We start from the raw sequence: 26,785 nt of genomic DNA, 5'->3' as shown, positions 1-26,785 counted from the left end.
TTAGGTTGGGTCATTCTGGAAGTGACTTGTGCGGATGGAATATGTAATTTTCGTTTTTCTCGGAAACGACTTAACCGATTCGCAATCGGATTAATTTGTTTGAAAGCCAATAATAATATTTACAATTCCATACTGGTTTTGTCTACATAGTACTCACAGTTTCCGAGATATAGAATAATTTTAGGTTGGGTCATTCGGGAAGTGACTTGTGCGGATGGAATATGTAATTTTCGTTTTTCTCGGAAACGACTTAACCGATTCGCATTCGGATTAATTTTTAGCACTCACAGTTTCCGAGATATAGAATAATTTTAGGTTGGGTCATTCTGGAAGTGACTTGTGCGAATGGAATATGAAATTTTCGTTTCCCTCGGAAAGGACTTAACCGATTTGCAATTGGATTGATTCGTTTGAAAGCCAATAATAATATCTACAATTCCATACTGGTTTTGTCTACAGAGCACTCACAGTTCTCGAGATATAGAATAATTTTATGTTGGGTCATTCTGGAAGTGACTTGTGCGGATGGAATATGTAATTTTCGTTTTTCTCGGAAACGACTTGACCGATTTGCAATCGGATTGATTCATTTGAAAGCCAATAATAATATCTACAATTCCATACTAGTTTTGTCTACCTAGCACTCACAGTTTCCGAGATATAGAATAATTTTATGTTGGTTCATTCTGGCTTGTGACTTGTGCGGTTGGAATATGTAATTTTCGTTTTTCTCGGAAACGACTTAAACGATTTGCAATCGGACTGATTCACTTGAAAGCCAATAATAATATTTACAATTCCATACTGGTTTTGTCTACATAGCACTCACAGTTTCCGAGATATAGAATAATTTTATGTTGGTTCATTCTGGAAGTGAATGGTGTAGATGAAATAGGTAAATTTCGTTTTTCTCGGAAAGGACTTAACCGATTTACAATCGGATTGATTCAGTTGAAAGCCAATAATAGTGTCTACAATTCCATATTGGTTATGTCTACATAGCACTCACAGTTTCCGAGATATAGAATAATTTTAAGTTGGGTCATCCTGGAAGTGACTTGTGCGGATGGAATATGTAATTTTCGTTTTTATCGGAAACGACTTAACCGATTCGCAATCGGATTAATTTGTTTGAAAGCCAATAATAATATTTACAATTCCATACTGGTTTGGTCTACATAGCACTCACAGTTTCCGAGATATAGAATAATTTTAGGTTGGGTCATTCTGGAAGTGACTTGTGCGGATGGAATATGTAATTTTCGTTTTTTTCGGAAACGACTTAACCGATTCGCAATCGGATTTTTTCATTTGAAAGCCAATAATAATATCTACAATTCCATACTGGTTTTGTCTACATAGCACTCACAGTTTCCGAGATATAGGATAATTCTAGGTTGGGTCATTCTGGAAGTGACTTGTGCGGAGGGAATACGTAATTTTCGTGTTTCTCGGAAACGACTTAACCGATTCGCATTCGGATTAATTTGTTTGAAAGCCAATAATAATATCTACAATTCCATACTAGTTTTATCTAAATAGCACTCACAGTTTCCGAGATATAGTATAATTTTAGGTTGGGTCATTCTGGAAGTGACTTGTGCGGATGGAATATGAAATTTTCGTTTTCTCGGAAACGACTTAACCGATTTGCAATTGGATTGATTCGTTTGAAAGCCAATAATAATATCTACAATTCCATACTAGTTTTGTCTACAGAGCACTCACAGTTTCCAAGATATAGAATAATTTTAGGTTGGGTCATTCTGGAAGTGACTTGTGCGGATGGAATATGTAATTTTCGTTTTTCTCGGAAACGACTTAACCGATTCGCAATCGGATTTATTCATTTGAAAGCCAATAATAATATCTACAATTTCATACTGGTTTTGCCTACATAGCACTCACAGTTACCGAGATATAGAATAATTTTAGGTTGGGTCATTCTGGAAGTGACTTGTGCGGATGGAATATGTAATTTTCGCTTTTCTCGGAAACGACTTAACCGATTCGCAATCGGATTGATTCATTTGAAAGCCAATAATAATATTTACAATTCCATACTGGTTTTGTCTACATAGCACTCACAGTTTCCGAGATATAGAATAATTTTATGTTGGTTCATTCTGGAAGTGAATGGTGTAGATGAAATAGGTAATTTTCGTTTTTCTCGGAAAGGACTTAACCGATTTGCAATTGGATTGATTCGTTTGAAAGCCAATAATAATATCTACAATTCCATACTGGTTTTGTCTACAGAGCACTCACAGTTCTCGAGATATAGAATAATTTTATGTTGGGTCATTCTGGAAGTGACTTGTGCGGATGGAATATGTAATTTTCGTTTTTCTCGGAAACGACTTAACCGATTCGCAATCGGATTGATTCATTTCAAAGCCAATAATAATATCTACAACTCCATACTGATTTTGTCTACATAGCACTCACAGTTTCCGAGATACAGAATAATTTTATGTTGGGTCATTCTGAAAGTGACTTGTGCGAATGGAATATGAAATTTTCGTTTTCCTCGGAAAGGACTTAACCGATTTGCAATCGTATTGATTCGTTTGAAAGCCAATAATAATATCTACAATTCCATACTGGTTTTGTCTACTTGGCAGTCACAGTTTCCGAGATATAGAATAATTTTATGCTGGGTCATTCTGGAAGTGAATGGTGCAGATGAAATAGGTAATTTGCGTTTTTCTCGGAAACGACTTAACCGATTTGCAATTGGATTGATTCGGTTGAAAGCCAATAATAATATCTACAATTCCATACTAGTTTTGTCTACCTAGCACTCACAGTTTCCGAGATATAGAATAATTTTAGGTTGGGTCATTCTGGAAGTGACTTGTGCGAATGGAATATGAAATTTTCGTTTTCCTCGGAAACGACTTTACCGATTCGCTATCGGATTTATTCATTTGAAAGCCAATAATAATATCTACAATTCCATAATGGGTTTGTCTACATTGCACTCACAGTTTCCGAGATATAGAATAATTTTAGGTTGGGTCATTCTGGAAGTGACTTGTGCGGATGGAATATGAAATTTTGGTTTTTCTCGGAAACGACTTAACCGATTCGCAATCGGATTTATTCATTTGAAAGCCAATATTAATATCAACAATTCCATGCTGGTTTTGTCTACATAGCACTCACAGTTTCCGAGATAAAGAATAATTTTATGTTGGGTCATCCTGGAAGTGACTTGTGCGGATGGAATATGTAATCTTCGTTTTTCTCGGAAACGACTTAACCGATTTGCAATTGGATTGATTCGTTTGAAAGCCAATAATAATATCTACAATTCCATGCTTGTTTTGTCTACATAGCAATCACAGTTTCCGAGATATAGAATAATTTTAGGTTGGGTCATTCTGGAAGTGACTTGTGCGAATGGAATATGAAATTTTCGTTTCCCTCGGAAAGGACTTAACCGATTTGCAATCGTATTGATTCGTTTGAAAGCCAATAATAATATATACAATTCCATACTGGTTTCGTCTACTTGCCAGTCACAGTTTCCGAGATATAGAATAATTTTATGCTGGGTCATTCTGGAAGTGAATGGTGCAGATGAAATAGGTAATTTTCGTTTTTCTCGGAAACGACTTAACCGATTTGCAATTGGATTGATTCGTTTGAAAGCCAATAATAATATCTACAATTCCATACTGGTTTTGTCTACATAGCACTCACAGTTTCCGAGATATAGAATAATTTTAGGTTGGGTCATTCTGGAAGTGACTTGTGCGAATGGAATATGAAATTTTCGTTTTCCTCGGAAACGACTCAACCGATTCGCAATCGGATTTATTCATTTGAAAGCCAATAATAATATCTACAATTCCATGCTGGTTTTGTCTACATAGCACTCACAGTTTCCGAGATATAGAATAATTTTATGTTGGGTCATCCTGGAAGTTACTTGTGCGGATGGAATATGTAATTTTCGTTTTTCTCGGAAACGACTTAACCGATTCGCAATCGGATTTATTCATTTGAAAGCCAATAATAATATCTACAATTCCATACTGGTTTTGTCTACATAGCACTCACAGTTTCCGAGATATAGAATAATTTTATGCTGGGTCATTCTGGAAGTGAATGGTGCAGATGAAATAGGTAATTTTCGTTTTTCTCGGAAAAGACTTAACCGATTTGCAATTGGATTGATTCGTTTGAAAGCCAATAATAATATCTACAATTCCATACTGGTTTTGTCTACATAGCACTCACAGTTTCCGAGATATAGAAAAATTTTAGGTTGGGTCATTCTGGAAGTGACTTGTGCGAATGGAATATGAAATTTTCGTTTTCCTCGGAAAGGACTTAACCGATTCGCAATCGGATTTATTCATTTGAAAGCCAATAATAATATCTACAATTCCGTAATGGTTTTGGAATATGTAATTTTCGTTTTTCTCGGAAACGACTTAACCGATTTGCAATTGGATTAATTCGTTTGAAAGCCAATAATAATATCTACAATCCCATGCTGGTTTTGTCTACATAGCACTCACAGTTTCCGAGATATAGAATAATTTTAGGTTGGGTCATCCTGGAAGTGACTTGTGCGGATGGAATATGTAATTTTCGTTTTTCTCGGAAACGACTTAACCGATTCGCAATCGGATTAATTTGTTTGAAAGCCAATAATAATATTTACAATTCCATACTGGTTTTGTCTACATAGCACTCACAGTTTCCGAGATATAGAATAATTTTAGGTTGGGTCATTCTGGAAGTGACTTGTGCGGATGGAATATGTAATTTTCGTTTTTCTCGGCAACGACTTAACCGATTTGCAATCGGATTAATTCGTTTGAAAGCCAATAATAATATCTACAATTCCATAATGGTTTTGTCTACATTGCACTCACAGTTTCCAAGATAAAGAATAATTTTAAGTTGGGTCATTCTGGAAGTGACTTGTGCGGATGGAATATATAATTTTCGTTTTTCTCGGAAACGACTTAACCGATTCGTAATCGGATTTATTCATTTGAAAGCCAATAATAATATCTACAATTCCATGCTGGTTTTGTCTACATAGCACTCACAGTTTCCGAGATATAGAATAATTTTATGTTGGGTCATCCTGGAAGTGACTTGTGTGGATGGAATAGGTAATTTTCGTTTTTCTCGGAAACGACTTAACCGATTTGCAATCGGATTTATTCGTTTGAAAGCCAATAAAAATATCTACAATTCCATGCTGGTTTTGTCTACAGAGCACTCACGGTTTCCGAGATATAGAATAATTTTAGGTTGGGTCATTCTGGAAGTGACTTGTGCGGATGGAATATGTAATTTTCGTTTTTCTCGGAAACGACTTAACCGATTCGCAATCGGATTTATTCATTTGGAAGCCAATAATAATATCTACAATTCCATACTGGTTTTGTCCACCTAGCACACACAGTTTCCGAGATATACAATCATTTTTTGTTGGTTCATTCTGGAAGTGAATGGTGCAGATGAAATAGGTAATTTTCGTTTTTCTCGGAAAAGACTTAACCGATTTGCAATTGGATTGATTCGTTTGAAAGCCAATAATAATATCTACAATTCCATACTGGTTTTGTCTACATAGCACTCACAGTTTCCGAGATATAGAATAATTTTAGGTTGGAATATGTAATTTTCGTTTTTCTCGGAAACGACTTAACCGATTCGCAATCGGATTTATTCATTTGAAAGCCAATAATAATATCTACAATCCCATGCTGGTTTTGTCTACATAGCACTCACAGTTTCCGAGATATAGAATAATTTTAGGTTGGGTCATTCTGGAAGTGACTTGTGCGGATGGAATATGTAATTTTCGTTTTTCTCGGAAACGACTTAACCGATTCGCAATCGGATTAATTTGTTTGAAAGCCAATAATAATATTTACAATTCCATACTGGTTTTGTCTACATAGTACTCACAGTTTCCGAGATATAGAATAATTTTAGGTTGGGTCATTCGGGAAGTGACTTGTGCGGATGGAATATGTAATTTTCGTTTTTCTCGGAAACGACTTAACCGATTCGCATTCGGATTAATTTTTAGCACTCACAGTTTCCGAGATATAGAATAATTTTATGTTGGGTCATCCTGGAAGTGACTTGTGCGGATGGAATATGTAACTATCGGGTTTCTCGGAAACGACTTTACCGATTCGCAATCCGATTTGTTCATTTGAAAGCCAATAATAATATCTACAATTCCATAATGGTTTTGTCTACATTGCACTCACAGTTTCCGAGATATAGAATAATTTTAGGTTGGGTCATTCTGGAAGTGACTTGTGCGAATGGAATATGTAATTTTCGTTTTTCTCGGAAACGACTTAACCGATTCGCAATCGGATTAATTTGTTTGAAAGCCAATAATAATATTTACAATTCCATACTGGTTTTGTCTACATAGTACTCACAGTTTCCGAGATATAGAATAATTTTAGGTTGGGTCATTCTGGAAGTGACTTGTGCGAATGGAATATGAAATTTTCGTTTCCCTCGGAAAGGACTTAACCGATTTGCAATCGTATTGATTCGTTTGAAAACCAATAATAATATCAACAATTCCATGCTGGTTTTGTCTACATAGCACTCACAGTTTCCGAGATAAAGAATAATTTTATGTTGGGTCATCCTGGAAGTGACTTGTGCGGATGGAATATGTAACTATCGGGTTTCTCGGAAACGACTTTACCGATTCGCAATCCGATTTGTTCATTTGAAAGCCAATAATAATATCTACAATTCCATAATGGTTTTGTCTACATTGCACTCACAGTTTCCGAGATATAGAATAATTTTAGGTTGGGTCATTCTGGAAGTGACTTGTGCGGATGGAATATGAAATTTTCGTTTTACTCGGAAACGACTTAACCGATTCGCAATTGGATTGATTCGTTTGAAAGCCAATAATAATATCTACAATTCCATGCTGGATTTGTCTACTTAGCACTTACAGTTTCCGAGATATAATAATATCTACAATTCCATACTGGTTTTGTCTACTTGCCAGTCACAGTTTCCGAGATATAGAATAATTTTATGCTGGGTCATTCTGGAAGTGAATGGTGCAGATGAAATAGGTAATTTTCGTTTTTCTCGGAAACGACTTAACCGATTTGCAATTGGATTAATTCGTTTGAAAGCCAATAATAATATCTACAATTCCAAGCTGGTTTTGTCTACATAGCACTCACAGTTTCCGAGATATAGAATAATTTTATGTTGGGTCATCCTGGAAGTTACTTGTGCGGATGGAATATGTAATTTTCGTTTTTCTCGGAAACGACTTAACCGATTCGCAATCGGATTTATTCCTTTGAAAGCCAATAATAATATCTACAATTCCATACTGGTTTTGTCTACATAGCACTCACAGTTTCCGAGATATAGAATAATTTTATGTTGGTTCATTCTGGAAGTGAATGGTGCAGATGAAATAGGTAATTTTCGTTTTTCTCGGAAACGACTTAACCGATTTGCAATCGGATTAATTCGTTTGAAAGCCAATAATAATATCTACAATTCCATAATGGTTTTGTCTACATTGCACTCACAGTTTCCAAGATAAAGAATAATTTTAAGTTGGGTCATTCTGGAAGTGACTTGTGCGGATGGAATATATAATTTTCGTTTTTCTCGGAAACGACTTAACCGATTCGTAATCGGATTTATTCATTTGAAAGCCAATAATAATATCTACAATTCCATGCTGGTTTTGTCTACATAGCACTCACAGTTTCCGAGATATAGAATAATTTTATGTTGGGTCATCCTGGAAGTGACTTGTGTGGATGGAATAGGTAATTTTCGTTTTTCTCGGAAACGACTTAACCGATTTGCAATTGGATTTATTCATTTGAAAGCCAATAATAATATCTACAATTCCATGCTGGTTTTGTCTACATAGCACTCACAGTTTCCGAGATATAGAATAATTTTATGTTGGGTCATCCTGGAAGTGACTTGTGTGGATGGAATAGGTAATTTTCGTTTTTCTCGGAAACGACTTAACCGATTTGCAATTGGATTGATTCGTTTGAAAGCCAATAATAATATCAACAATTCCATGCTGGTTTTGTCTACATAGCACTCACAGTTTCCGAGATAAAGAATAATTTTATGTTGGGTCATCCTGGAAGTGACTTGTGCGGATGGAATATGTAACTATCGGGTTTCTCGGAAACGACTTTACCGATTCGCAATCCGATTTGTTCATTTGAAAGCCAATAATAATATCTACAATTCCATAATGGTTTTGTCTACATTGCACTCACAGTTTCCGAGATATAGAATAATTTTAGGTTGGGTCATTCTGGAAGTGACTTGTGCGGATGGAATATGAAATTTTCGTTTTACTCGGAAACGACTTAACCGATTCGCAATCGGATTTATTCATTTGAAAGCCAATAAAATTATTTACAATTCCATACTGGTTTTGTCTACAGATCACTCACAGTTTCCGAGATATAGAATAATTTTAGGTTGGGTCATTCTGGAAGTGACTTGTGCGGATGGAATATGTAATTTTCGTTTTTCTCGGAAACGACTTAACGGATTCGCAATCGGATTTCTTCATTTGAAAGCCAATAATAATATCTACAATTTCATACTGGTTTTGCCTACATAGCGCTCACAGTTTCCGAGATATAGAATAATTTTAGGTTGGGTCATTCTGGAAGTGTCTTGTGCGGATGGAATATGTAATTTTCGCTTTTCTCGGAAACGACTTAACCGATTCGCAATCGGATTTATTCATTTGGAAGCCAATAATAATATCTACAATTCCATACTGGTTTTGTCTACCTAGCACACACAGTTTCCGAGATATACAATCATTTTTTGTTGGTTCATTCTGGAAGTGAATGGTGAAGATGAAATAGGTAATTTTCGTTTTTCTCGGAAACGACTTAACCGATTTGCAATCGTATTGATTCGTTTGAAAGCCAATAATAATATCTACAATTCCATACTGGTTTTGTCTACTTGGCACTCACAGTTTCCGAGATATAGAATAATTTTTTGTTGGTTCATTCTGGAAGTGAATGGTGCAGATGAAATAGGTAATTTTCGTTTTTCTCGGAAACGACTTAACCGATTCGCAATCTGATTGATTCATTTGAAAGCCAATAAAATTATTTACAATTCCATACTGGTTTTGTCTACAGAGCACTCACAGTTTCCGAGATATAGAATAATTTTAGGTTGGGTCATTCTGGAAGTGACTTGTGCGGATGGAATATGTAATTTTCGTTTTTCTCGGAAACGACTTAACGGATTCGCAATCGGATTTCTTCATTTGAAAGCCAATAATAATATCTACAATTTCATACTGGTTTTGCCTACACAGCGCTCACAGTTTCCGAGATATAGAATAATTTTAGGTTGGGTCATTCTGGAAGTGACTTGTGCGGATGGAATATGAAATTTTCGTTTTTCTCGGAAACGACTCAACCGATTTGCAATTGGATTGATTCATTTGAAAGCCAATAATAATATCTACAATTGTCTATATAGCAGTCACAGTTTCCGAGATATAGAATAATTTTATGTTGGTTCATTCTGGAAGTGAATGGTGCAGATGAAATAGGTAATTTTCGTTTTTCTCGGAAACGACTTAACCGATTTGCAATCGTATTGATTCGTTTGAAAGCCAATAATAATATCAACAATTCCATGCTGGTTTTGTCTACATAGCACTCACAGTTTCCGAGATAAAGAATAATTTTATGTTGGGTCATCCTGGAAGTGACTTGTGCGGATGGAATATGTAACTATCGGGTTTCTCGGAAACGACTTTACCGATTCGCAATCCGATTTGTTCATTTGAAAGCCAATAATAATATCTACAATTCCATAATGGTTTTGTCTACATTGCACTCACAGTTTCCGAGATATAGAATAATTTTAGGTTGGGTCATTCTGGAAGTGACTTGTGCGGATGGAATATGAAATTTTCGTTTTACTCGGAAACGACTTAACCGATTCGCAATCGGATTTATTCATTTGAAAGCCAATAATAATATCTACAATTCCATACTGGTTTTGTCTACATAGCACACACAGTTTCCGAGATAAAGAATAATTTTATGTTGGGTCATCCTGGAAGTGACTTTTGCGGATGGAATAGGTAATTTTCGTTTTTCTCGGAAACGACTTAACCGATTTGCAATTGGATTGATTCGTTTGAAAGCCAATAATAATATCTACAATTCCATGCTGGATTTGTCTACTTAGCACTTACAGTTTCCGAGATATAATAATATCTACAATTCCATACTGGTTTTGTCTACTTGCCAGTCACAGTTTCCGAGATATAGAATAATTTTATGCTGGGTCATTCTGGAAGTGAATGGTGCAGATGAAATAGGTAATTTTCGTTTTTCTCGGAAACGACTTAACCGATTTGCAATTGGATTAATTCGTTTGAAAGCCAATAATAATATCTACAATTCCAAGCTGGTTTTGTCTACATAGCACTCACAGTTTCCGAGATATAGAATAATTTTATGTTGGGTCATCCTGGAAGTTACTTGTGCGGATGGAATATGTAATTTTCGTTTTTCTCGGAAACGACTTAACCGATTCGCAATCGGATTTATTCCTTTGAAAGCCAATAATAATATCTACAATTCCATACTGGTTTTGTCTACATAGCACTCACAGTTTCCGAGATATAGAATAATTTTATGTTGGTTCATTCTGGAAGTGAATGGTGCAGATGAAATAGGTAATTTTCGTTTTTCTCGGAAACGACTTAACCGATTTGCAATCGGATTAATTCGTTTGAAAGCCAATAATAATATCTACAATTCCATAATGGTTTTGTCTACATTGCACTCACAGTTTCCAAGATAAAGAATAATTTTAAGTTGGGTCATTCTGGAAGTGACTTGTGCGGATGGAATATATAATTTTCGTTTTTCTCGGAAACGACTTAACCGATTCGTAATCGGATTTATTCATTTGAAAGCCAATAATAATATCTACAATTCCATGCTGGTTTTGTCTACATAGCACTCACAGTTTCCGAGATATAGAATAATTTTATGTTGGGTCATCCTGGAAGTGACTTGTGTGGATGGAATAGGTAATTTTCGTTTTTCTCGGAAACGACTTAACCGATTTGCAATCGGATTGATTCGTTTGAAAGCCAATAAAAATATCTACAATTCCATACTGGTTTTGTCTACAGAGCACTCACGGTTTCCGAGATATAGAATAATTTTTGGTTGGGTCATTCTGGAAGTGAATGGTGCAGATGAAATAGGTAATTTTCGTTTTTCTCGGAAACGACTTAACCGATTTGCAATCGTATTGATTCGTTTGAAAGCCAATAATAATATCTACAATTCCATACTGGTTTTGTCTACTTGGCACTCACAGTTTCCGAGATATAGAATAATTTTTTGTTGGTTCATTCTGGAAGTGAATGGTGCAGATGAAATAGGTAATTTTCGTTTTTCTCGGAAACGACTTAACCGATTTGCAATCGGATTGATTCGTTTGAAAGCCAATAAAAATATCTACAATTCCATACTGGTTTTGTCTACCTAGCACACACAGTTTCCGAGATATACAATCATTTTTTGTTGGTTCATTCTGGAAGTGAATGGTGCAGATGAAATAGGTAATTTTCGTTTTTCTCGGAAACGACTTAACCGATTTGCAATCGTATTGATTCGTTTGAAAGCCAATAATAATATCTACAATTCCATACTGGTTTTGTCTACTTGGCACTCACAGTTTCCGAGATATAGAATAATTTTTTGTTGGTTCATTCTGGAAGTGAATGGTGCAGATGAAATAGGTAATTTTCGTTTTTCTCGGAAACGACTTAACCGATTTGCAATCGTATTGATTCGTTTGAAAGCCAATAATAATATCTACAATTCCATGCCGGTTTTGTCTACTTGGCACTCACAGTTTCCGAGATATAGAATAATTTTATGTTGGTTCATTCTGGAAGTGAACGGTGCAGATGAAATAGGTAATTTTCGTTTTTCTCGGAAACGACTTAACCGATTCGCAATCTGATTGATTCATTTGAAAGCCAATAAAATTATTTACAATTCCATACTGGTTTTGTCTACAGAGCACTCACAGTTTCCGAGATATAGAATAATTTTAGGTTGGGTCATTCTGGAAGTGACTTGTGCGGATGGAATATGTAATTTTCGTTTTTCTCGGAAACGACTTAACGGATTCGCAATCGGATTTCTTCATTTGAAAGCCAATAATAATATCTACAATTTCATACTGGTTTTGCCTACATAGCGCTCACAGTTTCCGAGATATAGAATAATGTTAGGTTGGGTCATTCTGGAAGTGTCTTGTGCGGATGGAATATGTAATTTTCGCTTTTCTCGGAAACGACTTAACCGATTCGCAATCGGATTGATTCATTTGAAAGCCAATAATAATATTTACAATTCCATACTGGTTTTGTCTACATAGCACTCACAGTTTCCGAGATATAGAATAATTTTATGTTGGTTCATTCTGGAAGTGAATGGTGCAGATGAAATAGGTAATTTTCGTTTTTCTCGGAAACGACTTAACCGATTTGCAATTGGATTGATTCGTTTGAAAGCCAATAATAATATCTACAATTCCATACTGGTTCTGTCTACAGAGCACTCACAGTTCTCGAGATATAGAACAATTTTAGGTTGGGTCATTCTGGAAGTGACTTGTGCGGATGGAATATGTAATTTTCGTTTTTCTCGGAAACGACTTAACCGATTCGCAATCGGATTTATTCATTTGAAAGCCAATAATAATATCTACAACTCCATACTGATTTTGTCTACATAGCACTCACAGTTTCCGAGATATAGAATAATTTTATGTTGGGTCATTCTGAAAGTGACTTGTGAGAATGGAATATGAAATTTTCGTTTTCCTCGGAAAGGATTTAACCGATTTGCAATCGTATTGATTCGTTTGAAAGCCAATAATAATATCTACAATTCCATACTGGTTTTGTCTACTTGGCAGTCACAGTTTCCGAGATAGGGTCATCCTGGAAGTGACTTGTGTGGATGGAATAGGTAATTTTCGTTTTTCTCGGAAACGACTTAACCGATTTGCAATCGGATTGATTCGTTTGAAAGCCATTAAAAATATCTACAATTCCATACTGGTTTTGTCTACAGAGCACTCACAGTTTCCGAGATATAGAATAATTTTAGGTTGGGTCATTCTGGAAGTGACTTGTGCGGATGGAATATGTAATTTTCGTTTTTCTCGGAAACGACTTAACCGATTCGCAATCGGATTTATTCATTTGGAAGCCAATAATAATATCTACAATTCCATACTGGTTTTGTCTACCTAGCACACACAGTTTCCGAGATATACAACCATATTTTGTTGGTTCATTCTGGAAGTGAATGGTGCAGATGAAATAGGTAATTTTCGTTTTTCTCGGAAACGACTTAACCGATTTGCAATCGTATTGATTCGTTTGAAAGCCAATAATAATATCTACAATTCCATGCTGGTTTTGTCTACTTGGCACTCACAGTTTCCGAGATATATTGTAGAATAATTTTATGTTGGTTCATTCTGGAAGTGAATGGTGCAGATGAAATAGGTAATTTTCGTTTTTCTCGGAAACGACTTAACCGATTCGCAATCTGATTATTTCATTTGAAAGCCAATAATAATATCTACAATTCCATACTGGTTTTGTCTACATACCACTCACAGTTTCCGAGATATAGAATAATTTTATGTTTGTTCATTCTGGAAGTGAATGGTGCAGATGAAATAGGTAATTTTCGTTTTTCTCGGAAACGACTTAACCGATTTGCAATCGTATTGATTCGTTTGAAAGCCAATAATAATATCTACAATTCCATGCCGGTTTTGTCTACTTGGCACTCACAGTTTCCGAGATATAGAATAATTTTATGTTGGTTCATTCTGGAAGTGAATGGTGCAGATGAAATAGGTAATTTTCGTTTTTCTCGGAAACGACTTAACCGATTCGCAATCTGATTGATTCATTTGAAAGCCAATAAAATTATTTACAATTCCATACTGGTTTTGTCTACAGAGCACTCACAGTTTCCGAGATATAGAATAATTTTAGGTTGGGTCATTCTGGAAGTGACTTGTGCGGATGGAATATGTAATTTTCGTTTTTCTCGGAAACGACTTAACGGATTCGCAATCGGATTTATTCATTTGAAAGCCAATAATAATATCTACAATTTCATACTGGTTTTGCCTACATAGCACTCACAGTTTCCGAGATATAGAATAATTTTAGGTTGGGTCATTCTGGAAGTGACTTGTGCGGATAGAATATGTAATTTTCGCTTTTCTCGGAAACGACTTAACCGATTCGCAATCGGATTGATTCATTTGAAAGCCAATAATAATATTTACAATTCCATACTGGTTTTGTCTACATAGCACTCACAGTTTCCGAGATATAGAATAATTTTATGTTGGTTCATTCTGGAAGTGAATGGTGCAGATGAAATAGGTAATTTTCGTTTTTCTCGGAAACGACTTAACCGATTTGCAATTGGATTGATTCGTTTGAAAGCCAATAATAATATCTACAATTCCATACTGGTTTTGTCTACATAGCACTCACAGTTTCCGAGATATAGAATAATTTTATGTTGGGTCATTCTGAAAGAGACTTGTGCGAATGGAATATGAAATTTTCGTTTTCCTCGGAAAGGACTTAACCGATTTGCAATCGTATTGATTCGTTTGAAAGCCAATAATAATATCTACAATTCCATACTGGTTTTGTCTACTTGGCAGTCACAGTTTCCGAGATAGGGTCATCCTGGAAGTGACTTGTGTGGATGGAATAGGTAATTTTCGTTTTTCTCGGAAACGACTTAACCGATTTGCAATCGGATTTTTTCGTTTGAAAGCCAATAAAAATATCTACAATTCCATACTGGTTTTGTCTACAGAGCACTCACGGTTTCCGAGATATAGAATAATTTTAGGTTGGGTCATTCTGGAAGTGACTTGCGCGGATGGAATTTGTAATTTTCGTTTTTATCGGAAACGACTTAACCGATTCGCAATCGGATTTATTCATTTGGAAGCCAATAATAATATCTACAATTCCATACTGGTTTTGTCTACCTAGCACACACAGTTTCCGAGATATACAATCATTTTTAGTTGGTTCATTCTGGAAGTGAATGGTGCAGATGAAATAGGTAATTTTCGTTTTTCTCGGAAACGACTTAACCGATTTGCAATCGTATTGATTCGTTTGAAAGCCAATAATAATATCTACAATTCCATGCTGGTTTTGTCTACTTGGCACTCACAGTTTCCGAGATATAGAATAATTTTATGTTGGTTCATTCTGGAAGTGAATGGTGCAGATGAAATAGGTAATTTTCGTTTTTCTCGGAAACGACTTAACCGATTCGCAATCGGAATTATTCATTTGAAAGCCAATAATAATATCTACAATTCCATACTGGTTTTGTCTACAGAGCACTCACAGTTTCCGAGATATAGAATAATTTTAGGTTGGGTCATTCTGGAAGTGACTTGTGCGGATGGAATATGTAATTTTCGTTTTTCTCGGAAACGACTTAACGGATTCGCAATCGGATTTATTCATTTGAAAGCCAATAATAATATCTACAATTTCATACTGGTTTTGCCTACATAGCACTCACAGTTTCCGAGATATAGAATAATTTTAGGTTGGGTCATTCTGGAAGTGACTTGTGCGGATGGAATATGTAATTTTCGCTTTTCTCGGAAACGACTTAACCGATTCGCAATCGGATTGATTCATTTGAAAGCCAATAATAATATTTACAATTCCATACTGGTTTTGTCTACATAGCACTCACAGTTTCCGAGATATAGAATAATTTTATGTTGGTTCATTCTGGAAGTGAATGGTGCAGATGAAATAGGTAATTTTCGTTTTTCTCGGAAACGACTTAACCGATTTGCAATTGGATTGATTCGTTTGAAAGCCAATAATAATATCTACAATTCCATACTGGTTTTGTCTACAGAGCACTCACAGTTCTCGAGATATAGAATAATTTTAGGTTGGGTCATTCTGGAAGTGACTTGTGCGGATGGAATATGTAATTTTCGTTTTTCTCGGAAACGACTTAACCGATTCGCAATCGGATTTATTCATTTGAAAGCCAATAATAATATCTACAACTCCATACTGATTTTGTCTACATAGCACTCACAGTTTCCGAGATATAGAATAATTTTATGTTGGGTCATCTGAAAGTGACTTGTGCGAATGGAATATGAAATTTTCGTTTTCCTCGGAAAGGACTTAACCGATTTGCAATCGTATTGATTCGTTTGAAAGCCAATAATAATATCTACAATTCCATACTGGTTTTGTCTACTTGGCACTCACAGTTTCCGAGATATAGAATAATTTTATGCTGGGTCATTCTGGAAGTGAATGGTGCAGATGAAATAGGTAATTTTCGTTTTCCTCGGAAACGACTTAACCGATTTGCAATTGGATTGATTCGTTTGAAAGCCAATAATAATATCTACAATTCCATACTGGTTTTGTCTACATAGCACTCATAGTTTCCGAGATATAGAATAATTTTAGGTTGGGTCATTCTGGAAGTGACTTGTGCGAATGGAATATGAAATTTTCGTTTTCCTCGGAAACGACTTTACCGATTCGCAATCGGATTTATTCATTTAAAAGCCAATAATAATATGAACAATTCCATGCTGGTTTTGTCTACATAGCACTCACAGTTTCCGAGATAAAGAATAATTTTATGTTGGATCATCCTGGAAGTGACTTGTGCGGATGGAATATATAATTTTCGTTTTTCTCGGAAACGACTTAACCGATTTGCAATTGGATTGATTCGTTTGAAAGCCATTAATAATATCTACAATTCCATGCTGGTTTTGTCTACATAGCACTCACAGTTTCCGAGATATAATAATAATTTAAGTTGGGTCATTCTGGAAGTGACTTGTGCGAATGGAATATGAAATTTTCGTTTCCCTCGGAAAGGACTTAACCGATTTGCAATCGTATTGATTCGTTTGAAAGCCAATAATAATATCTACAATTCCATACTGGTTTTGTCTACTTGCCAGTCACAGTTTCCGAGATATACAGCGGTCAAAAAAAGTATTCATCATTCAATGTTTTTTTTTTAATAAGTCTACAAAAGACAATTGGAATAAAAACATATTAAACTAATGATGCAGTAGTGCTTGTGTGATATATATGTACACAATTTCATTGTTTTTAAAGAAAAAAATAGTATTTATTGGAACAAAAAGGGCCATTTTACAGCTGAACACAAAAAATTAAACAAAAAAAGTATTCATCATTGCAAAAAAACAAAAAAATAAATAACATAATTTAAAAAAATTAATACTTTGTTATTCGACCACCGCGTCTTATAACTTCTTTTAAACGGTTTGACATCGATTGGACTAATTTAGCGGTTATATTTTGGTCTATATTAGTCCATTCCTCCATTATCACCTGTTGCATTTGACTCTTGCTCGAAAAATTGCGCGTTCTCAATTTGCGTTCGAGATGTTCCCAAAGATGTTCAATTGGGTTCAAGTCGGGACTTTGAGGAGGAGTTTTAATGACTTTGGGGCAGTTATACAGCATCCACATCTTGGTATTTAAAGCAGAATGTTTGGGGTCATTATCTTGATAATATTGAAAGTTATTACCAAGCCCAAGTTTTACAGCACTATCTTTTAAATTCCTCTTTAAAATGTCAATGTAATACTTATGATCCATTACTCCATTAATAATTTCAAGATTTCCCGCTCCTGAAGCCGCCATACACCCCCAAACCATTAAACCACCTCCACCATGTTTTACAGTAGCAACTGTGTTTCGTTCTTCAAGCTCTGTATTTGGTTTTCTGTACACTATGACCTTTCCATCGCACCCAAAAAGATTAAACTTGCTCTCGTCTGCAAAAATGACTGTTTTCCAAAATGATTCGGGCTGTTTTACATACATTTTTGCGAAGTTTAGCCTTTTCACTGGGTTTATTTTATTTATAAAGGGCTTCTTACGTGCAGTTCTTCCTCTGTAACTATGCCTTTTGAGTGTATTTCGAATTGTTTGTGTAGTTACTTCCTTCCCTAAATATTCCATAGTGTTTTTACGAAGAATGGTCGCATTTGTCTTCGGAGTTTTCTGAACTTGCCGCACTAGCCAACGCACATCTCCAACTGAAAGTGCTTTTGGTCGACCAGATCTTGGTTTATTGTCAACAGTTTTCGTTTCTGTCCACTTTCTGATGATGGATTGTATAGTAGATCGTGGTCTATTTAATATTTCACTGATAGTTTTTTGAGTTAAACCATTCCTGTGGTGTTTTATTATCAAAACTTTTACCTCATCAGAAACCTCGTTTTGCTTACGACCCATTTTGACAAAAACTATATTTTCAATGAAATTAAATATTTGCTGTCAAGGGCAAAGCCTCCTTTACTAAATAAAACAGAAAAGGGGGATTCCCAAATAATATTTGAATTTGACTTTGATGATAGCACATCAATGATGAATACTTTTTTTGTTCTGTTTTTGGTGTTATTATATAAAATTGCATTTTTTGCGCTAATTAAATTTATTTTTTGAATTTATTTTAAAACATATTACGAAAAATAAACTATTGCATAAAACTGCATTATTTGTTTACTTTAAATTTTCTTCAATTACCCAAAATAAGTGAATTTATTATCAATTTTGCTAATGATGAATACTTTTTTTGACCGCTGTAGAATAATTTTATGCTGGGTCATTCTGGAAGTGAATGGTGCAGATGAAATAGGTAATTTTCGTTTTTCTCCGAAACGACTTAACCGATTCGTAATCGGATTTATTCATTTGAAAGCCAATAATAATATCTACAATTCCATACTGGTTTTGTCTACATAGCACTCACAGTTTCCGAGATATATGTAGAATAATTTTATGTTGGGTCATCCTGGAAGTGACTGGTGGGGATGGAATATGTAATTTTCGTTTTTCTCGGAAACGACTTAACCGATTTGCAATCGGATTGATTCGTTTGAAAGCCAATAATAATATCTACAATTCCATACTGGTTTTGTCTACAGAGCACTCACAGTTTCCGAGATATAGAATAATTTTAGGTTGGGTCATTCTGGAAGTGACTTGCGCGGATGGAATATGTAATTTTCGTTTTTCTCGGAAAAGACTTAACCGATTCGAAATTGGATTTATTCATTTGAAAGCCAATAATAATATCTACAATTCCATGCTGGTTTTGTCTACTTGGCACTCACAGTTTCCGAGATATAGAATAATTTTATGTTGGTTCATTCTGGAAGTGACTTGTGCGGATGGAATATATAATTTTCGTTTTTCTCGGAAACGACTTAACCGATTCGTAATCGGATTTATTCATTTGAAAGCCAATAATAATATCTACAATTCCCTACTGGTTTTGTCTATATAGCACTCACAGTTTCCGAGATATAGAATAATTTTAGGTTGGGTCATTTTGGAAGTGACTTGTGCTAATGGAATATGAAATTTTCGTTTCCCTCGGAAAGGACTTAACCGATTTTCAATAGTATTGATTCGTTTGAAAGCCAATAATAATATCTACAATTCCATGCTGGTTTTGTCTACTTGGCACTCACAGTTTCCGAGATATAGAATAATTTTATGCTGGGTCATTCTGGAAGTGAATGGTGCAGATGAAATAGGTAATTTTCGTTTTTCTCGGAAACGACTTAACCGATTTGCAATGGTATTGATTCATTTGAAAGCCAATAATAATATCTACAATTCCATCCTGGTTTTGTCTACATTGCACTCACAGTTTCCGAGATAAAGAATAATTTTAAGTTGGGTCATTCTGGAAGTGTCTTGTGCGGATGGAATATGTAATTTTCGTTTTTCTCGGAAACGACTTAACCGATTCGCAATCGGATCTATTCATTTGAAAGCCAATATTAATATCTACAATTCCATACTGGTTTTGTCTACAGAGCACTCACAGTTTCCGAGACATAGAATAATTTTATGTTGCGTCATCCTGGAAGTGACTTGTTCGGATGGAATATGTAATTTTCGTTTTTTTCGGAAACGACTTAACCGATTCGCAATCGGATTCATTCGTTTGAAAGCCAATAATAATATCTACAATTCCATACTGGTTTTGTCTACAGAGCACTCACAGTTTCCGAGATATAGAATAATTTTATGTCGGGTCATTCTGGAAGTGACTTGTGCGGATGGAATATGTAATTTTCGTTTTTCTCGGAAACGACTTAACCGATTCGCAATCGGATTTATTCATTTGAAAGCCAATAATAATATCTACAACTCCATACTGATTTTGTCTACATAGCACTCACAGTTTCCGAGATATAAAATAATTTTATGTTGGGTCATTCTGAAAGTGACTTGTGCGAATGGAATATGAAATTTTCGTTTTCCTCGGAAAGGACTTAACCGATTTGCAATCGTATTGATTCGTTTGAAAGCCAATAATAATATCTACAATTCCATACTGGTTTTGTCTACTTGGCACTCACAGTTTCCGAGATATAGAATAATTTTATGCTGGGTCATTCTGGAAGTGAATGGTGCAGATGAAATAGGTAATTTTCGTTTTTCTCGGAAACGACTTAACCGATTTGCAATGGTATTGATTCATTTGAAAGCCAATATTAATATCTACAATTCCATACTGGTTTTGTCTACAGAGCACTCACAGTTTCCGAGATATAGAATAATTTTATGTTGGGTCATCCTGGAAGTGACTTGTTCGGATGGAATATGTAATTTTCGTTTTTCTCGGAAACGACTTAACCGATTCGCAATCGGATTTATTCATTTGAAAGCCAATAATAATATCTACAATTCCATACTGGCTTTGTCTACATAGCTCCCACAGTTTCCGAGATATATTGTAGAATAATTTTATGTTGGGTCATTCTGGGAATAGGTAATTTTAGTTTTTCTCGGAAACGCCTTAACCGATTTGCAATCGGATTCATTCGTTTGAAAGCCAATAATAATATCTACAATTCCATACTGGTTTTGTCTACATATCACTCACAGTTTCCGAGATATAGAATAATTTTATGTTGGGTCATTCTGGAAGTGACTTGTGCGGATGGAATATATAATTTCCGTGCTTCTCGGAAACGACTTGACCGATTTGCAATCGGATTGATTCGTTTGAAAGCCAATAATAATATCTACAATTCCATACTGGTAGCGCTCACAGTTTCCGAGATATAGAATAATTTTATGTTGGGTCATTCTGAAAGTGACTTTTGCGGATGGAATATGTAATTTTCGTTTTTCTCGGAAACGTCTACATAGCACTCACAGTTTCCGAGATATAGAATAATTTTATGTTGGTTCATTCTGGAAGTGAATGGTGCAGATGAAATAGGTAATTTTCGTTTTTCTCGGAAACGACTTAACCGATTCGCAATCGGAATTATTCATTTGAAAGCCAATAATAATATCTACAATTCCATACTGGTTTTGTCTACCTAGCACACACAGTTTCCGAGATATAGAATAATTTTAGGTTGGGTCATTCTGGAAGTGACTTGTGCGGATGGAATATGTAATTTTCGTTTTTCTCGGAAACGACTTAACCGATTTGCAATCAGATTGATTCGTTTGAAAGCCAATAATAATATCTACAATTCCATACTGGTTTTGTCTACATATCACTCACCGTTTCCGAGATATAGAATAATCTTAGGTTGGGTCATTCTGGAAGTGACTTGTGCGGATGGAATATGAAATTTTCGTTTTTCTCGGAAACGACTTAACCGATTTGCAATCGGATTGATTCGTTTGAAAGCCAATAATAATATCTACGATTCCCTACTGGTTTTGTCTACATTGCACTCACAGTTTCCGAGATATAGAATAATTTTATGTTGGGTCATTCTGGAAGTGACTTGTGCGGATGAAATATGTATTTAATTTTCGTTTTTCTCGAAAACGACTTGACCGATTTGCAATCGGATTGATTCGTTTGAAAGCCAATAATAATATCTACAATTCCATACTGGTTTTGTCGACATAGCACTCACAGTCTCCGAGATATAGAATAATTTTAGGTTGGGTCATTCTGGAAGTAACTTGTGCGGATGGAATTTGTAATTTTCGTTTTTCTCGGAAACGACTTAACAGATTCGCAATCGGATTGATTCATTTGAAAGCCAATAATAATATCTACAATTCCATACTGGCTTTGTCTACATAGCTCTCACAGTTTCCGAGATATATTGTAGAATAATTTTATGTTGGGTCATTCTGGAAGTGACTTGTGCGGATGGAATAGGTAATTTTCGTTTTTCTCAGAAACGACTTAACCGATTTGCAATCGGATTGATTCGTTTGAAAGCCAATAATAATATCTACAATTCCCTACTGGTTTTGTCTACATAGCACTCACAGTTTCCGAGATATAGAATAATTTTATGTTGGGTCATTCTGGAAGTGACTTGTGCGGATGGAATATGTAATTTTCGTTTTTCTCGATTTGCAATCGGATTGATGCGTTTGAAAGCCAATAATAATATCTACAATTCCATACTGGTGGCACTCACAGTTTCCGAGATATAGAAAAATTTTATATTTGGTCATTCTGGAAGTGACTTTTGCGGATGGAATATGTAATTTTCGTTTTTCTCGGAAACGTCTACATAGCACTCACAGTTTCCAAGATATAGAATAATTTTATGTTGGTTCATTCTGGAAGTGAATGGTGCAGATGAAATATGTAATTTTCGTTTTTCTCGGAAACGACTTAACCGATTCGCAATCGGATTGATGCGTTTGAAAGCCAATAATAATATCTACAATTCCATGCTGGTTTTGTCTACTTGGCACTAACAGTTTCCGAGATATAGAATAATTTTAAGCTGGGTCATTCTGGAAGTGAATGGTGCAGATGAAATAGGTAATTTTCGTTTTTCTCGGAAACGACTTAACCGATTCGCAATCGGATTTATTCATTTTAAAGCCAATAATAATATTTACAATTACATACCGGTTTTGTCTACCAAACACATACTTTCCGAGATATAGAATAATTAAATGTTGGTTCATTCTGGAAGTGAATGGTGCAGATGAAATAGGTAATTATCGTTTTTCTCGGAAACGACTTAAACGATTTGCAATCGGATTAATTCGTTTGAAAGCTAATAATAATATCTACAATTCCATAATGGTTTTGTCTACATTGCACTCACAGTTTCCGAGATAAAGAATAATTTTATGTTGGGTCATTTTGGAAGTGACTTGTGCGGATGGAATATGTAATTATAGTGTTTCTCGGAAACGACTTATCCGATTTGCAATCGGATTGATTCGTTTGAAAGCCAATAATAATATCTACAATTCCATACTGGTTTTGTCTACCTAGCACTCACAGTTTCCGAGATATAGAATAATTTTAGGTTGGGTCATTCTGGAAGTGACTTGTGCGGATATGTATGTAATTTTCGTTTTTCTCGGAAACGACTTAACCGATTCGCAATCGGATTTATTCATTTGAAAGCCAATAATAATATCTACAATTCCATACTGGTTTTGTCTACCTAGCACACACAGTTTCCGAGATATAGAATAATTTTATGTTGGTTCATTCTGGAAGTGAATGGTGCAGATGAAATAGGTAATTTTCGTTTTTCTCGGAAGCGACTTAACCGATTTGCAATCGTATTGATTCGTTTGAAAGCCAATAATAATATCTACAATTCCATGCTGGTTTTTTCTACTTGGCACTCACAGTTTCCGAGATATAGAATAATTTTATGTTGGTTCATTCTGGAAGTGAATGGTGCAGATGAAATAGGTAATTTTCGTTTTTCTCGGAAACGACTTAACCGATTCGCAATCGGATTTATTCATTTGAAAGCCAATAATAATATCTACAATTCCATACTGGTTTTGTCTACATAGCTCCCACAGTTTCCGAGATATAGAATAATTTTAGGTTGGGTCATTCTGGAAGTGACTTGTGCGAATGGAATATCAAATTTTCGTTTTTCTCGGAAACGACTTAACCGATTTGCAATCGTATTGATTCGTTTGAAAGCCAATAATAATATCTACAATTCCATGCTGGTTTTGTTTACTTGGCACTCACAGTTTCCGAGATATATTGTAGAATAATTTTATGTTGGGTCATTCTGGAAGTGACTTGTGCGGATGGAATAGGTAATTTTCGTTTTTCTCGGAAACGACTTAACCGATTTGCAATCGGATTGATTCGTTTGAAAGCCAATAATAATATCTACAATTCCATACTGGTTTTGTCTACATAGCACTCACAGTTTCCGAGATATAGAATAATTTTAGGTTGGGTCATTGTGGAAGTGATTTGTGCGGATGGAGTATGTAAGTTTCGTTTTTCTCGGAAACGACTTAACCGATTTGCAATCGGATTGATTCGTTTGAAAGCCAATAATAATATCTACAATTCCATACTGGTTTTGTCTACATAGCACTCACAGTTTCCGAGATATAGAATAATTTTAGGTTGGGTCATTGTGGAAGTGATTTGTGCAGATGAAATAGGTAATTTTCGTTTTTCCCGGAAACGACTTAACCGATTTGCAATTGGATTGATTCGTTTGAAAGCCAATAATAATATCTACAATTCCATACTGGTTTTGTCTACATAGCACTCACAGTTTCCGGAATATAGAATAATTTTAAGCTGGGTCATTCTGGAAGTGAATGGTGCAGATGAAATAGGTAATTTTCGTTTTTCTCGGAAACGACTTAACCGATTCGCAATCGGATTTATTCATTTGAAAGCCAATAATAATATCTACAATTCCATGCTGGTTTTGTCTATTTGGCACTCACAGTTTCCGGAATATAGAATAATTTTAAGCTGGGTCATTCTGGAAGTGAATGGTGCAGATGAAATAGGTAATTTTCGTTTTTCTCGGAAACGACTTAACCGATTTGCAATCGGATTGATTCGTTTGAAAGCCAATAATAATATCTACAATTCCATACTGGTTTTGTCTACATAGCTCTCACAGTTTCCGAGATATAGAATAATTTTATGTTGGGTCATTCTGGAAGTGACTTGTGCGGATGGAATATGTAATTTTCGTTTTTTTCGATTTGCAATCGGATTGATGCGTTTGAAAGCCAATAATAATATCTACAATTCCATACTGGTAGCACTCACAGTTTCCGAGATATAGAATATTTTTATATTGGGTCATTCTGGAAGTGACTTTTGCGGATGGAATATGTAATTTTCGTTTTTCTCGGAAACGTCTACATAGCACTCACAGTTTCCAAGATATAGAATAATTTTATGTTGGTTCATTCTGGAAGTGAATGGTGCAGATGAAATATGTAATTTTCGTTTTTCTCGGAAACGACTTAACCGATTCGCAATCGGATTGATGCGTTTGAAAGCCAATAATAATATCTACATTTCCATACTGGTAGCACTCACAGTTTCCGAGATATAGAATAATTTTATATTGGGTCATTCTGGAAGTGACTTGTGCGGATGGAATATGTAATTTTCGTTTTTCTCGGAAACGACTTAACCGATTCGCAATCGGATTTATTCATTTGAAAGCCAATAATAATATCTACAATTCCATACTGCTTTTGTCTACATAGCACTCACAGTTTCCGAGATATAGAATAATTTTAGGTTGGGTTATTCTGGAAGTGACTTGTGCGGATGGAATATGTAATTTTCGTTTTTCTCGGAAAGGACTTAACCGATTTGAAATCGTATTGATTCGTTTGAAAGCCAATAATAATATCTACAATTCCATGCTGGTTTTGTCTACTTGGCACTCACAGTTTCCGGAATATAGAATAATTTTAAGCTGGGTCATTCTGGAAGTGAATGGTGCAGATGAAATAGGTAATTTTCGTTTTTCTCGGAAACGACTTAACCGATTCGCAATCGGATTTATTCATTTGAAAGCCAATAATAATATCTACAATTCCATGCTGGTTTTGTCTACTTGGCACTCACAGTTTCCGAGATATATTGTAGAATAATTTTATGTTGGGTCATTCTGGAAGTGAATGGTGCAGATGAAATAGGTAATTTTCGTGTTTCTCGGAAACGACTTAACCGATTCGCAATCGGATTTATTCATTTGAAAGCCAATAATAATATCTACAATTCCATACTGTTTATGTCTACCTAGCACACACAGTTTCCGAGATATAGAATAATTTTATGTTGGTTCATTCTGGAAGTGACTTGTGCGAATGGAATATCAAATTTTCGTTTTTCTCGGAAACGAATTAACCGATCCGCAATCGTATTGATTCGTTTGAAAGCCAATAATAATATCTACAATTCCATGCTGGTTTTGTCTACTTGGCACTCACAGTTTCCGAGATATATTGTAGAATAATTTTATGTTGGGTCATTCTGGAAGTGACTTTTGCGGATGAAATATGTAATCTTCGTTTTTCTCGGAAACGACTTAACCGATTTGCTATCGGATTGATGCGTTTGAAAGCCAATAACAATATCTACAATTCCATGCTGGTTTTGTCTACTTGGCACTCACAGTTTCCGAGATATATCGTAGAATAATTTTAGGTTGGGTCATTCTGGAAGTGACTTGTGCGGATGGAATAGGTAATTTTCGTTTTTCTCGGAAACGACTTAACCGATTTGCAATCGTATTGTTTCGTTTGAAAGCCAATAATAATATCTACAATTCCATCCTGGTTTTGTCTACTTGGCACTAACAGTTTCCG

The sequence above is a fragment of the Stomoxys calcitrans genome, chromosome 1 (genome assembly GCF_963082655.1).
Source record: "Stomoxys calcitrans chromosome 1, idStoCalc2.1, whole genome shotgun sequence".
In the NCBI taxonomy this organism is placed as follows: Eukaryota; Metazoa; Arthropoda; class Insecta; order Diptera; family Muscidae; genus Stomoxys; species Stomoxys calcitrans.
The sequence above is the reverse complement of the archived record's forward strand: the minus strand, read 5'-3'. Positions refer to the sequence as shown.